The 11,341-nt window shown below is 42.0% G+C and overlaps 1 pseudogene; it reads right to left on the bottom strand.

Annotated features, from left to right (window-relative positions):
• Nucleotides 1-1,576: 1,576 nt before the first annotated feature.
• LOC118571898 lies at nucleotides 1,577-2,034 on the bottom strand (annotated as a pseudogene).
• Between the last annotated feature and the right edge of the window lie 9,307 nt (nucleotides 2,035-11,341).

The raw sequence follows: 11,341 nt of genomic DNA, 5'->3' as shown, positions 1-11,341 counted from the left end.
TATGAAAAAAATCATGCTAATGAGAAAACCTATGAATGTAATCAATGTGGTAAAGCCTTTTCATATTGTAGTAATCTTCAAATACATGAAAGAAGTCATACTGAGAGAAACATTATGGATGTAATCAAGTTGCTAAAGCCTTTGCAAAATAGAGTCAACTCATAGAATTCCAGGAAGCCTTATTGTGCAATACAAAAATGACAGTTCCTCTTTCTATCCTCCATTATCCTCTCATTCTTTGATCCAAAGGTGTGTCATTTAAAAACATAATTCATCAGGGTGTAGTAGTAAATGCCTGTAATTTCACCAAGTAGGAGACAGAAGAAGGTATATCTTTCTGACTTTGTCTACCCTGGTTCACATAGTTCCAGGACAACTGGTGGTATAGAAAGTTCCTGTCCTCAAAAAATGCAAATAAAGAAAGAAAAAGCATATATCATATTATGGGACTTTTCCTAATATAATCTGAACTCTACTCAACTAATCCTTTTGTTGTCTTTATTCACATCAAGAGAACTATGTTAACAATGACAATAAGAAGCGTTTGCAGAGTCAATTCACAGAGGGATAGAAATCCTTTCAATCCTGCCAGGTGGTGGTGGCACAAGCTTTTAATCCCAGCACTCAGGAGGCAGAGTCAAGCATATCTCTCTGAGTTTAAGGCCAGCCTGGTCTACAGACCGAGATACAGGACAGGCACCAAAACTATATAGAGAAACCCTGTCCCGAAAAAATAAACAAACACAAAAACCCAAAAAAAGAAAAGAAAAGAAATCCATTCACTCCTTTTATGACCATGTACTTTTATCACCTCCAAGGATGGAAGATGGGAGTAATGGAGCAACCACATCTTCAGCAGCATAATGACATTTGGGGCTGGAGAGCTGACTCAGTAGAACTGCTCCTGGTCTGTACCCCAAGTTTAGGTTCATAGCCTGCACATCAGATGGCTCAGAACCAACTGTAATTCGATATCCAGAGGATCTGATGCCATCTTGTGGCTTCTTGGGGTGCCAGGTATGCAAGTGATGGAAATATATATATAAAGATATATATATATATATGACTCAGTTTTATAAAAAGAGCTTTTATCATGTATTCATCGGTATTTTAAAAATTAAAATGAAATTAATTTAATTCAATGTATTGTGAGAACATGTTTCTTGAATGGAGCCATGTGAGGAGAATTCTGAGTATTTGGGGAACACTAAGAAAACAAGACAAGAGTCTTGTGACCTTACTTTCTTCAAAACAGGAAGAAAGGAATGTGTTTCCTTGTTCCTCCTAGATGTAGCAGATAGGAGTGAGTAGACCTAAGATTACTCGTTATTGCTTGCTTTCCTTATTCCATTAAATGTTAAACTCCCTTTATATGCTTCTACAGAAAAACATATTAGTACCATGCATGGCTAGTCCTTGTGATTGTCTACAGATTGAACTCAGGAGAAATTTACTCATGTGAGCTTTCTTAACCAACAGAGTACAAATTGTCTGCAACTCTGTATAAATTTGTTTGTTTGTTTCTTTCTTTCTTTTTTTTTATTCAAAGTGATTTTATTGTTGTGTACATGAGAATTTATGTCACTAGAGCACAGGCTGTGGATGACTCATGTTTCCAATTGGGTGGGAGGACCCGCTTAGTCTTACAGTAACTAGCCAGCCGGTGATTCTGCTCTCTATCAGAATCAGGCGGAATTTAGCATCCTTATCCTTTCTGTTCCTCTCAAGATGCTTTCGGACAGCCACCGCTTTCTTAGTCAAATGGTACAGATCCTCAGGGAGGTCAGGAGCAAGGCCTTTCGACTTAACGATTCTCAGGATTTTATTACCAGTCACAAAACGAACCTGTGCCACACCATGTGAGTCCGTCAGGATCACACCTATTTGGGAGGGAGTCAGGACTTTCTTCACCAGTTTGTAAGTTTGTTCCTTCACATCGTCAAGTCAGCTTCAGCCACGTGGGGACTCTACGGCGGTAGGGCAGCGCAGACTGGGACAGGCCCTTCCCGGGAGTGTGCATGCGACCCATGATGGCGGAGGTCTGGCACCAAAGAGAGAACCTAAATCTGTTTCTTATACAAGACTTGTTCACTGCTTGTATTGGTTCTATTCTACCACTTCCCCCACCTCCAGAGTCATGGTGAGTGGTTCCTGGAACAGAGAGACCTGAAATCAGCCAAGAGATAAGAGATTGGGGACCCTAACAGAAGAAGTGAGTGAGAATAAGAGGGCAGAAACCAAGGAAGGCTTTGCATTATGTAGAAAGGAAGAACCTAAGTATTAAAATCGCATCTACTAGATTGCTTGTAAGTTGCTTTTGATTAAAATCCCCGTTTTCCTGAAGAAGGAGCTTTTAGATGAAGAAATATGGGACAGAGTCTTAAAGAATATTGAAAGGGCATATAAACAGGGGAAAAGATTCCCTTGTAGTTTGGGGTCACTTGACCATTAATTCAGGCTGTTATTAAAATATTTAAGGAAGATAGGAGGACATTAATCAGGAGGGAGAGATAACAAATTCCTGGAATTAATAAAAATGGGTGATCAAACCTTAAGACTGGTAAATGAGGCAAAAAAGAATATCTTCCCTGTTCATGTAAAATCAAAGCTAAAAATTTCATCACAAAAGCTAAGATGATGATGATGATGATGATGACTGTCCCAGGCCCCTTACTGTAGCCTCTTTTAGATAGATATCCTCTGTTAGTTATTTTGGCGCTCTTACCCTGTGAGAAAATGTCCGGAACACGACAAGACCACAGAAGAGTTTTTATTAAAAGAGGATAGAGAATGTGACAGGCCTGTGTGAAACACACACGTGGTTAAGGAGACAAGAAGAGGAGGAGAGAAGAGAGGAGAGACCTGTGCAAAATGGCGCTGGCTTTTTAAAGAGTGGGCCGCGCATGCGTACAAGACCGCATGTGGCTACTCCACGCATGTGTGTAGCTTACATGGCCGCGCGCTTTACATAGCCATGCAAAAGCCACGGAGTCCTAGCCATGCGAGATGTTCTGACCTGAAAATGGCTATTTTAAACCGGAAATAACTAGGCGGTCTGTTGGGCAAGCCCAACCGTGTGGACATGTTGTGGTTTCCTATCATCCTCCATTACCTGAAAATGGTCCTGAAGTACAGGGTGAGGAATTGGATAAACAATGAAATCTTAAATTCCCTCCAGTTTCTGAGGAGAATTTAGGAGAGCCTATGAAAAAGCCAACAGTATAACATGGGTATGCAGATAGAAAAGGAATTTGTTCACCAATTTCTTTCCTGTCTGTTGAAGTGCACTTGGTGTTACAAGTAAATTGCTGTAAAATAAAATATTTAACATTTAATTATGCACTAACCAACCTGTAAAACTCTAGGTTGGGGATTTAGCTCAGTGGTAGAGCGCTTGCATAGCAAGCGCAAGGCCCTGGGTTCCATCCTCAGCTCAAAAGAAACAAAACAACAACAACAACAACAACAAAACAACTCTGGAAGGAGAGACAGCTTCAAACAGTTCTCACATCTCAAGAGGCAAGGGAAGAACTACAGCTATTTGAATCCAGACTAAAAGAGACATTTGTGTATCATGGGGATCCTTCACTGCCTTTCAACTTAGTTAATTTCCCTACTAAATTGTCTCCTACAGGTATTATAGCACAAGAGGATAGACCCCTGGAATCGATTTATTTATAGGATAGGGGCCATAAAATACGCTTACTTTAGTATTTTTGCTTATGTCAACAATTATATCGATTTGATACTTGCTGTATTGTATTATAGCTGACTCAGTTTTAAATAGTGTTACACACCTCACCTAGGCAGTGGTGGTATATGCCTTTAATCCTAGCACTTTGGAGGCAGAGTCAAGTGGGTCTCAGAGAAACCCTGTTTCAATAACAAAAAAAAAAGGAAAAAGTATTGTGTAACCCTATGGATTTTCAGATTTGAAATGTAGATTTCCATAGAAGAATACAAAAGTCATTATCTGGCTGGCAAGCTATGAGATTTTTTTTTTCATGCAAGCTGAATTTGTGATCATAAAAATTGTCAAACCTCCTATTCCATAGGCAGATACTTATTTTATTAATAATGGCTCATCAAATACAATAGGGGGGATTCATGGTCCAAATATTCTTTAGTCTCTTACTTCTTCTTTTTCCTCAGTCCAAAAGGTGAAACTGTCTGTTTTGATTAATCTAGTATGGTTAATTCATAAACCCTTAAATGTCATTTTACCATCTCCTTACGTTGTAGGATCATTCCCGTAATTCAGACTGCTGTAATTTCATCTTCCCTTTCTGTTATGCTCCTACTACCACCTCTGGTTAAAGCCTGCACACATCCTTTGTTCATTGTTCATTACTCATGCACACTCTAACCTCCCTGGTTTTGTTACAGAAAGAAATCAGCGGGATGATGCATTAATCTGCCCTATATTTACATCTCCATAATAGACTTGATGCACAGTGCCACATCCTGCTCAGAGAAGTGAGACAAATAGTGTAGGAATGTCCTATTTGTGTCCCCCCCCCTTTTTTTTTTGTCAAGACAGGGTTTCTCTGTGTAGCTTTACGCCTTTCCTGAAACTCTCTTTGTAGACCAGGCTGGCCTCGAACTCACAGAGATCTGCTTGCCTCTACCTCCCAAGTGCTGGGATTAAAGGTGTTCCACCACCACCCAGCATGCTCCCTTACACTGTCATAGTCACATAGCTGGAATTAATCCCAGAGGTAAAAGTGTTAATGAAGTATGGCAAAGGAATGTTACTCACTTTGCTCTTGTGCCTTGGATGCTATACCTCTATATATGTATTAATACACATGTAAATTTTTTGGGGTCTACCTCAATCCTCAGTAAATCTTATTGCAGTATGGTTCTCTCTCATACAAACTCTTTCTGTTATGGGAATTCCTATTACTATAAAAACTGGAACTGGACCAGCATATAGCAGTAAGAAATAGTCTTATGGCAACTTGATATGCCATGTTTTGTTGATCCCCATGGGAGACCTGCTATTTCCTGAATAGAAACAGAGGAGCAGTGGATTGGGGTTTGAAAAAGAGGGTGAATGATGGAGAGGGACTGGGAGGGCAGAAGAGAGGGGAAACTGCAGCCACGATGAAAAATAAATAAATAAATACATTTTTTTGGAAAAAAATTAAAGATCAGAATATCAGTGATATTATAGAAATTCTATATAATCCGCAAAGCCAGGGAAAAATTGAAAGAGCACATATACCATTAAAACAATTATTGAAAAATAAAAAGGGGAGCTGGGCATGGTGGTGCACGCCTTTAATCTGAGCATTTGGGAGGCAGAGGCAGGCGGATCTCTGAATTCAGTGCCAGCACTGTCCACAAAATGAAAAAAAAAAAAATTTGTTTTTTAAATTTTTTTATGTATTTATTTATTTATTTTTAGTTTTTCAAGACAGGGTTTCTCTGTGTAGCTTTGGAACCTATCCTGGAACTCACTCTGTATCCCAGGCTGGCCTCAGACTTACAGAGATGTGCCTGCCTTTGCCTTTTGTGTGCTGGGATTAAAAGTATATGCCACCACTGCCCAGTGAGGGAAAATGTAAATAAATAGGTGAAAAGGAGAATGCTAAGGGGTATGCTTACTTATTTACTCTTAAGTTCATTATTTTCAAATGTGATGTATATTTGAGAGCTCAAAAACATTTCTCTACAGAGCATTCTGTATGACCTTTAAATATGCCTATGTCATTTAAACAGTTTGAGACTTGAAAGCCCATTTTTCTGGAGACATTTGGGAAGGGGTAGTCAGTGGAAATCACCAGAATGACAGCAAACCTCCAGCTATAGAGCAAAAGGACCATATCATCAGAACTCATGTCTGCCCACCTGGGTCCATTTTGCGGCCCTGTACTGAGGTGATATTTTATTTGTGCTCTAATAAATAAAGTTTGCATGGAGATCAGAGGAAAATACCAGCCACTATATTAAACATAGAAGTCAGGCAATGGTAGCACACAACTTTAATCCTAGCATTCAGGAGGCAGAAATTCATCTGGATCTCTGAATTCAAGGTTGCTGTGGGATGTTCTGTATGTCAAATGTGTTGATCTGATTGGTTAAAATAAATAAAGTGCTGATTGGCCAGTAGCCAGGCAGGAAGGATAGGGTAGGCGGGACAAGGAGGAGGAGAATTCTGGAAAGTAAAGGCTGGGAGAGAGAGACACTGCCAGCTGCTGCCATGACAAGAAAGATGTAAGGTACTGGTAAGCCACAAGCCACGTGGCAAAGTATAGATTTATAGAAATGGGCTAAATATAAGAGTAAGAGCTAGACAATGGTAGGCCTGAGCTAATGGCCAAGCAGTTTAAATAATATAAATGTCTGTGTGTTTATTTTATAAGTGGGCTACTGGACTGCTGGGGCTTAGTGGGACCTGCAGAGAAGCTCTCCAACTACACAAGGTCACACTGGGAACAGAGGCAGGTGTGGTGGCACACACCTTTAATTCCCAGCACTAGTTTAATTACAACCATAGAGCGCTGGAAGCGTGTACAGACAGATAGGAAGTGATAAAGCTGGTCCGAAAGAGGGAGTGATGTAGCTGGGCAGAGGGAAACGAGATGGCAGGGACAGAAATGACAGAGGCCCGAGTACACAGCAAGGAGCTCGCGCTGGAGGCTGAGGAGTTGGTGAGGTGGCTGTGGCCGGTCCTATCCCTCTCATCTTTCAGTTTTCACCCAAATATCTGGCTCCAATTTTGTGTTAAAAGAACCATTTAGCAGTTCATCTTATACTGTACACCAAGGGAGAAGTTATTCTATGAAACACACAGAGCCCCATGTCACCCCAGAATGTCTTTCTGGTGATGCTCTCTTCTTTGACCTGTGTATCTGTGGTGAGTGTCTCTGGACTTGTCTCTCCAGCTCCTGTTATCTTTACTAATGACTGTTTATGACTAGACCTAGAGACCATAATGGACTCATTTATCCATCTGAAGAAGGGACTGCATTTAATTTTTCCTTGGTATTTGGATCACTTCCCATTTGCATGGGACATCATAACATTCTTTTTCTTATTGAAAGCAAATATGGGCTTAAGTTTTATGAGTTATTTGAACTACTTATACTATGGTTGTCTTTTCAAATTATTCTCTATATTTTTCTGATCAATATAGTAATGGAACACAGTAGTACTGGACATATAATGATTCCTGTTCTTTGTGGCATATTATTACACATAATGCTTTCACATTTACAACATCTCAAATCAAAACCACTCTGGATATCCTACATTTAAAAAATACATAAGGAGATGACTGAACAGCCCTGGAATGGAGTACTTACTGTAAGGAGATTTCTGAGTGTTTGTGAGTATCCCCCAAGAAATCAAGACAAGAGTCTAGTGACCTCAGTTTCTGTAACACACAGAATCAGTCTGGGAATGTGTTTTGTATTCCTCCCATATGTAGAGCTAGAAAGGGGTGTTCTTGAGATTATTTAGTATTTATTGCTTTTGTATTAAACATTTGTACCTCTATGAAAATATTTGTTGTGCCATAAGCAACTTCTTCTCATTGTAAACAGCTTGAATTTATGAGAACTTTACTTATGTGACCCTTTTTAATCCTTAGAGTGTAAATTGTTTGGGGCTCTGAATAAACTTGGCTGTTGCATCAGACTTTAGTGTGCCTCATTTTTCAGCTCCATTCTTTCAGCAATTACGTTACAGCAGAGAAAAGGCTTCCCTATTGAGCCACACCCCTGTTCCCTCCCTGAGAGAGGGAGATAAGTTGGGGCTCCACACCCCATCATGCCTCCATCCCCTAACTCTGGTATTACCTGAATGTCTACTTGTGCCCCAAGCCTAGAATGACAGAACACCAGCTGTGACTATGTGCTAGTAAAGATAGTTTATCACACTTATGTGTGTCTGTGTGGGGTGTACACATGCTGCAGTGGTACCAGTCAGAGGACAATTCGAGAATTGGTTCTCATTATGTGGAAGCAAAGAGTCAGTAGTGTTGGCAGCAAGCCACTTTCTCAGCTGATGTACTCCCTGACTCTAATTAAACATTTTGAGAAATAAGTGAGTGTATATTTGTGGGGAAGTCCTGTGTGTGACTGGTAGGAATTATATGTGTGTGGAATGTGTGATACATGTATTAGTCTGCCATCATTGCATGTGTGTGTCTTTGTATCACAGGCCACAAGACTATGAAATAAGGAATCCAGCTGTATATAATAAGCTATACCTTGATCAACCAAGGTGTTGTTAGAGTCGGCGCTGAAACCAGAAGCTTCACTCTGATATCGGGTCACACAGAAACAGTTATTGTACGCGTGCACACGGGTCAATCAGTCAAGCTTGGGACTGAAGACCCCGAAGCTCAAGCTCGCAGGCTTGTTATAGGGCAGTTTCACATGGGTGGGGAGTGGGGTCGCTCGGAGTTCAGCCATCCGGCTGGACCACACATGGGTGGGAGAGTGGGGTCGCTCGGAGTTCAGCCATCCGGCTGGATCACATGGGTGGGGGATGGGTGGGGGAGTGGGGTCGCTCGGAGTTCAGCCATCCGGCTGGATCTTGTGGCTTCTAGGTGGTTTTACAAGGTGGTTCTGCCACAAGCAGCTTGCTTTTCCAAGAGCTGCGGGCTAGCTTTACAACGTAGAAGCCTTCTGTAAGAGCTAAGCAGAAATATTTTTCCACTAAGCAGAAATACATTTCTCTACTGGGATAGAGCCTAAAATGGAGTCCTTCAGTGTACTTCAAGAGAAAGCCATTTATCAAGGAATATTTGGTGTTATTCATCTTTAATATTCAGCTGCTTCTTGTTATGAATTTCTTGTGCTCATAATGCCCCTAGAATGGTGTGTGTGAACCTCCTCCTTGGGATAGTCCTTGGATTAGGTCACGTAGGTAGAGCCTTCTGCCTCTGAGCTCCCTGCTCCCTTTTTTAGCATTTGAATTATGTATCTGCCTTTGCAAATATCCCCTTTAGCTACATCCAAAGATAGGGTCAGCTCCAAAGAAAGCATTGAAGGACAAGTGAGGAACAGAATAGCTACCAGACCACCCTCTAGGTGCCTGAAGCCCCTGAACTAAGGTAAAACATCCTTTCCTAGAGAACCTGGCTCCTAGGTACCAGGTTTGCTTCTTGTGCAAATCAAGTTAATATTTCCCCTCTTCTCAATGCCCCAGAGCAACTTCTTAGAACAAAGGGTTGTTTTTTTTTTTTTTTTCTCACCAGGTGCTTCAAGCTGTGATGCAGATTGACTGGCTGTCAGTACTCCTCCCTTGCCCTGTCAGAAAACTAGCCGCAGAGAAAAAAAAAAAAAAAAGAGGCAGTTTTATTTTAGTGACTTCTACATTTCCTTACCCTAGCACTTGTAAGTTTGTAGTATGAGCACATTTATGATAGATTTATAATGTTTCCACCTAACCACATATATGGATATATTTCTAGCACATAAATTCCCTTCCTGATTTATTCCAGCTCCTATCTAACTCCATCTTTGTTCTCTCCTGCTTTGGGTTGCAAATGAAGTTAACCTGGAAACTTCTGGTGGAGAACTTACAATTCTTGTATTGTATTGTAAACATGAAGGTTGTTGCTGTTTTTGGAGAGATATAGGGCAGTCCAGAGAACTGATATAATAGAGAACCAGATAGAATTATGGTAGTAGATGAGCAAAGGAGTTGAACAAAAAGAGCTCAGTGTACCTAGATTCATCCCCCCCCCACACACACACATTGGTAGTGTCTCTTCTGGGCCCCTGGGAAGGAAATGAAGAGGCTGAACCTCAAAATTTCCATCATGTTTGGAGAATTCTTCATGGGTGTGTGAGTTTATCAGAGACTGGTATGGCATAGGTGCTGTGGATGTACCATGGTGGTGCCTGTGAAAGGCCATAGTAAGGGAAACAAGGCCCCCCCTCCCACTAGCTCTGCTAATTGTAGATTCAGTGGAAAATACTGCACTCTGCCCCCACGCCCCATACCAGAAAGTTAGCCCATCATGCTGTGCTAACAGGATGCTTGCAGGATAACCGCCTGCGGTTGTGCTTGCAAGATAAATTGCTTGAGAAGAATGCTTGCAAAATAACCCCTTGCTAGATAAGCTTGGAATTCGTTTACCCACCCAGACTCTGAGAAAGACCTCGGAGACATCTGGCCTCCAGATGTCTGCACTCTGGATGACCCCGCTCCCCCGCCCTGATAGAACCACCTCATAAAAGGCCTGCGAGCCTTAGACTTGGGGTCACCAGTTACTTCTCGCGCTGGTGGCCCATGAGCTCATGCTAAATAAAGCTCCTTTTGTGACCTGATATCGGAGTGAAGCTCTCTGTTTTGGACGCCAACCCTAACACCTGTGTGAAATTCTTGCATGTCAAAGTCTGTCTGGTACTGATGGAGACTCTGCCTCACTTACCAAGCCATGCCCAATCATCTTGGTTCCACCCACCTTGCCCCCCTATTTGCCATTGCTTTCTCTGGCCCAGCCTATACCCTGTCTGCTGTCACCTCTTCCCGTGTTGCGGCCCTGCCCACCCTTACCTGCCCCCACCCCATCCAGTACTGGCTCCATCTTTCTTGATAACAGTCCCTCCCTCTCACTGTGCCTACCCTCCACAGACTTACCTTACACTTCTATCCTCTTCCAAGGCTTTAGTCACACCATGCCTCTGGTCCTCCTCCAAGCTCTATCCACATGCCCCAGGCCCTGCCTGTAAGGGTTTTGTCCTTAATTACGTCATCAGCCTAGGGCGTGGCCCAGCCTAAAAGGTGGACAGGCCCTCTGTGTCCCCCCCTTTTTCTCTTTCCGCTCTCTTCCCTCCGTGCGGTCTCTTTGTCTCTCTTCCTCTCTCCCTGTCTCTCTCTGCTTAGTGTGTAAATATTTATACTGATAGACAATATGTGGCACATGCAATTATGCCTTTGGAGACAACAGCCTACATACCATCCATTTCTCTAATTCATGAATATTTGTTGCAAGTTCAAGGACTCATATGGTTCCACTCACATAACCTTTATGTGGGCCATATTAGAGTTCATACCCAATTGCCTGGACCTCTAAGTGAAGGTAATCAGAGGGCTGATGCCATTACTCATATGGCCGCCACATTAATTTGTTCTGCCTTTGAAAAGGCTACTCAGTTGCATCAACGTTATCATCTTTGAAATTGCCCCCCCCCCCCCCCCCCCCCCCGTCTCAGTAATTTAGCCTAAGAATCGGCCTTGAGAGAGATAACTATGGTCGAACACCCGGCCTTGGGAATGTAACCTTGAGTCAAAGCAGGAGATGTCAAACACCCGGCCTTGGGAGAAAAACCTTGAGTCAGAACAAGATATCTATAATTGGTCACCTGGCCTTGGAGAA

Source organism: Onychomys torridus, chromosome 21 (genome assembly GCF_903995425.1).
Source record: "Onychomys torridus chromosome 21, mOncTor1.1, whole genome shotgun sequence".
In the NCBI taxonomy this organism is placed as follows: domain Eukaryota; kingdom Metazoa; phylum Chordata; class Mammalia; order Rodentia; family Cricetidae; genus Onychomys; species Onychomys torridus.
This window is presented reverse-complemented; position numbering and strand designations above follow the sequence as displayed.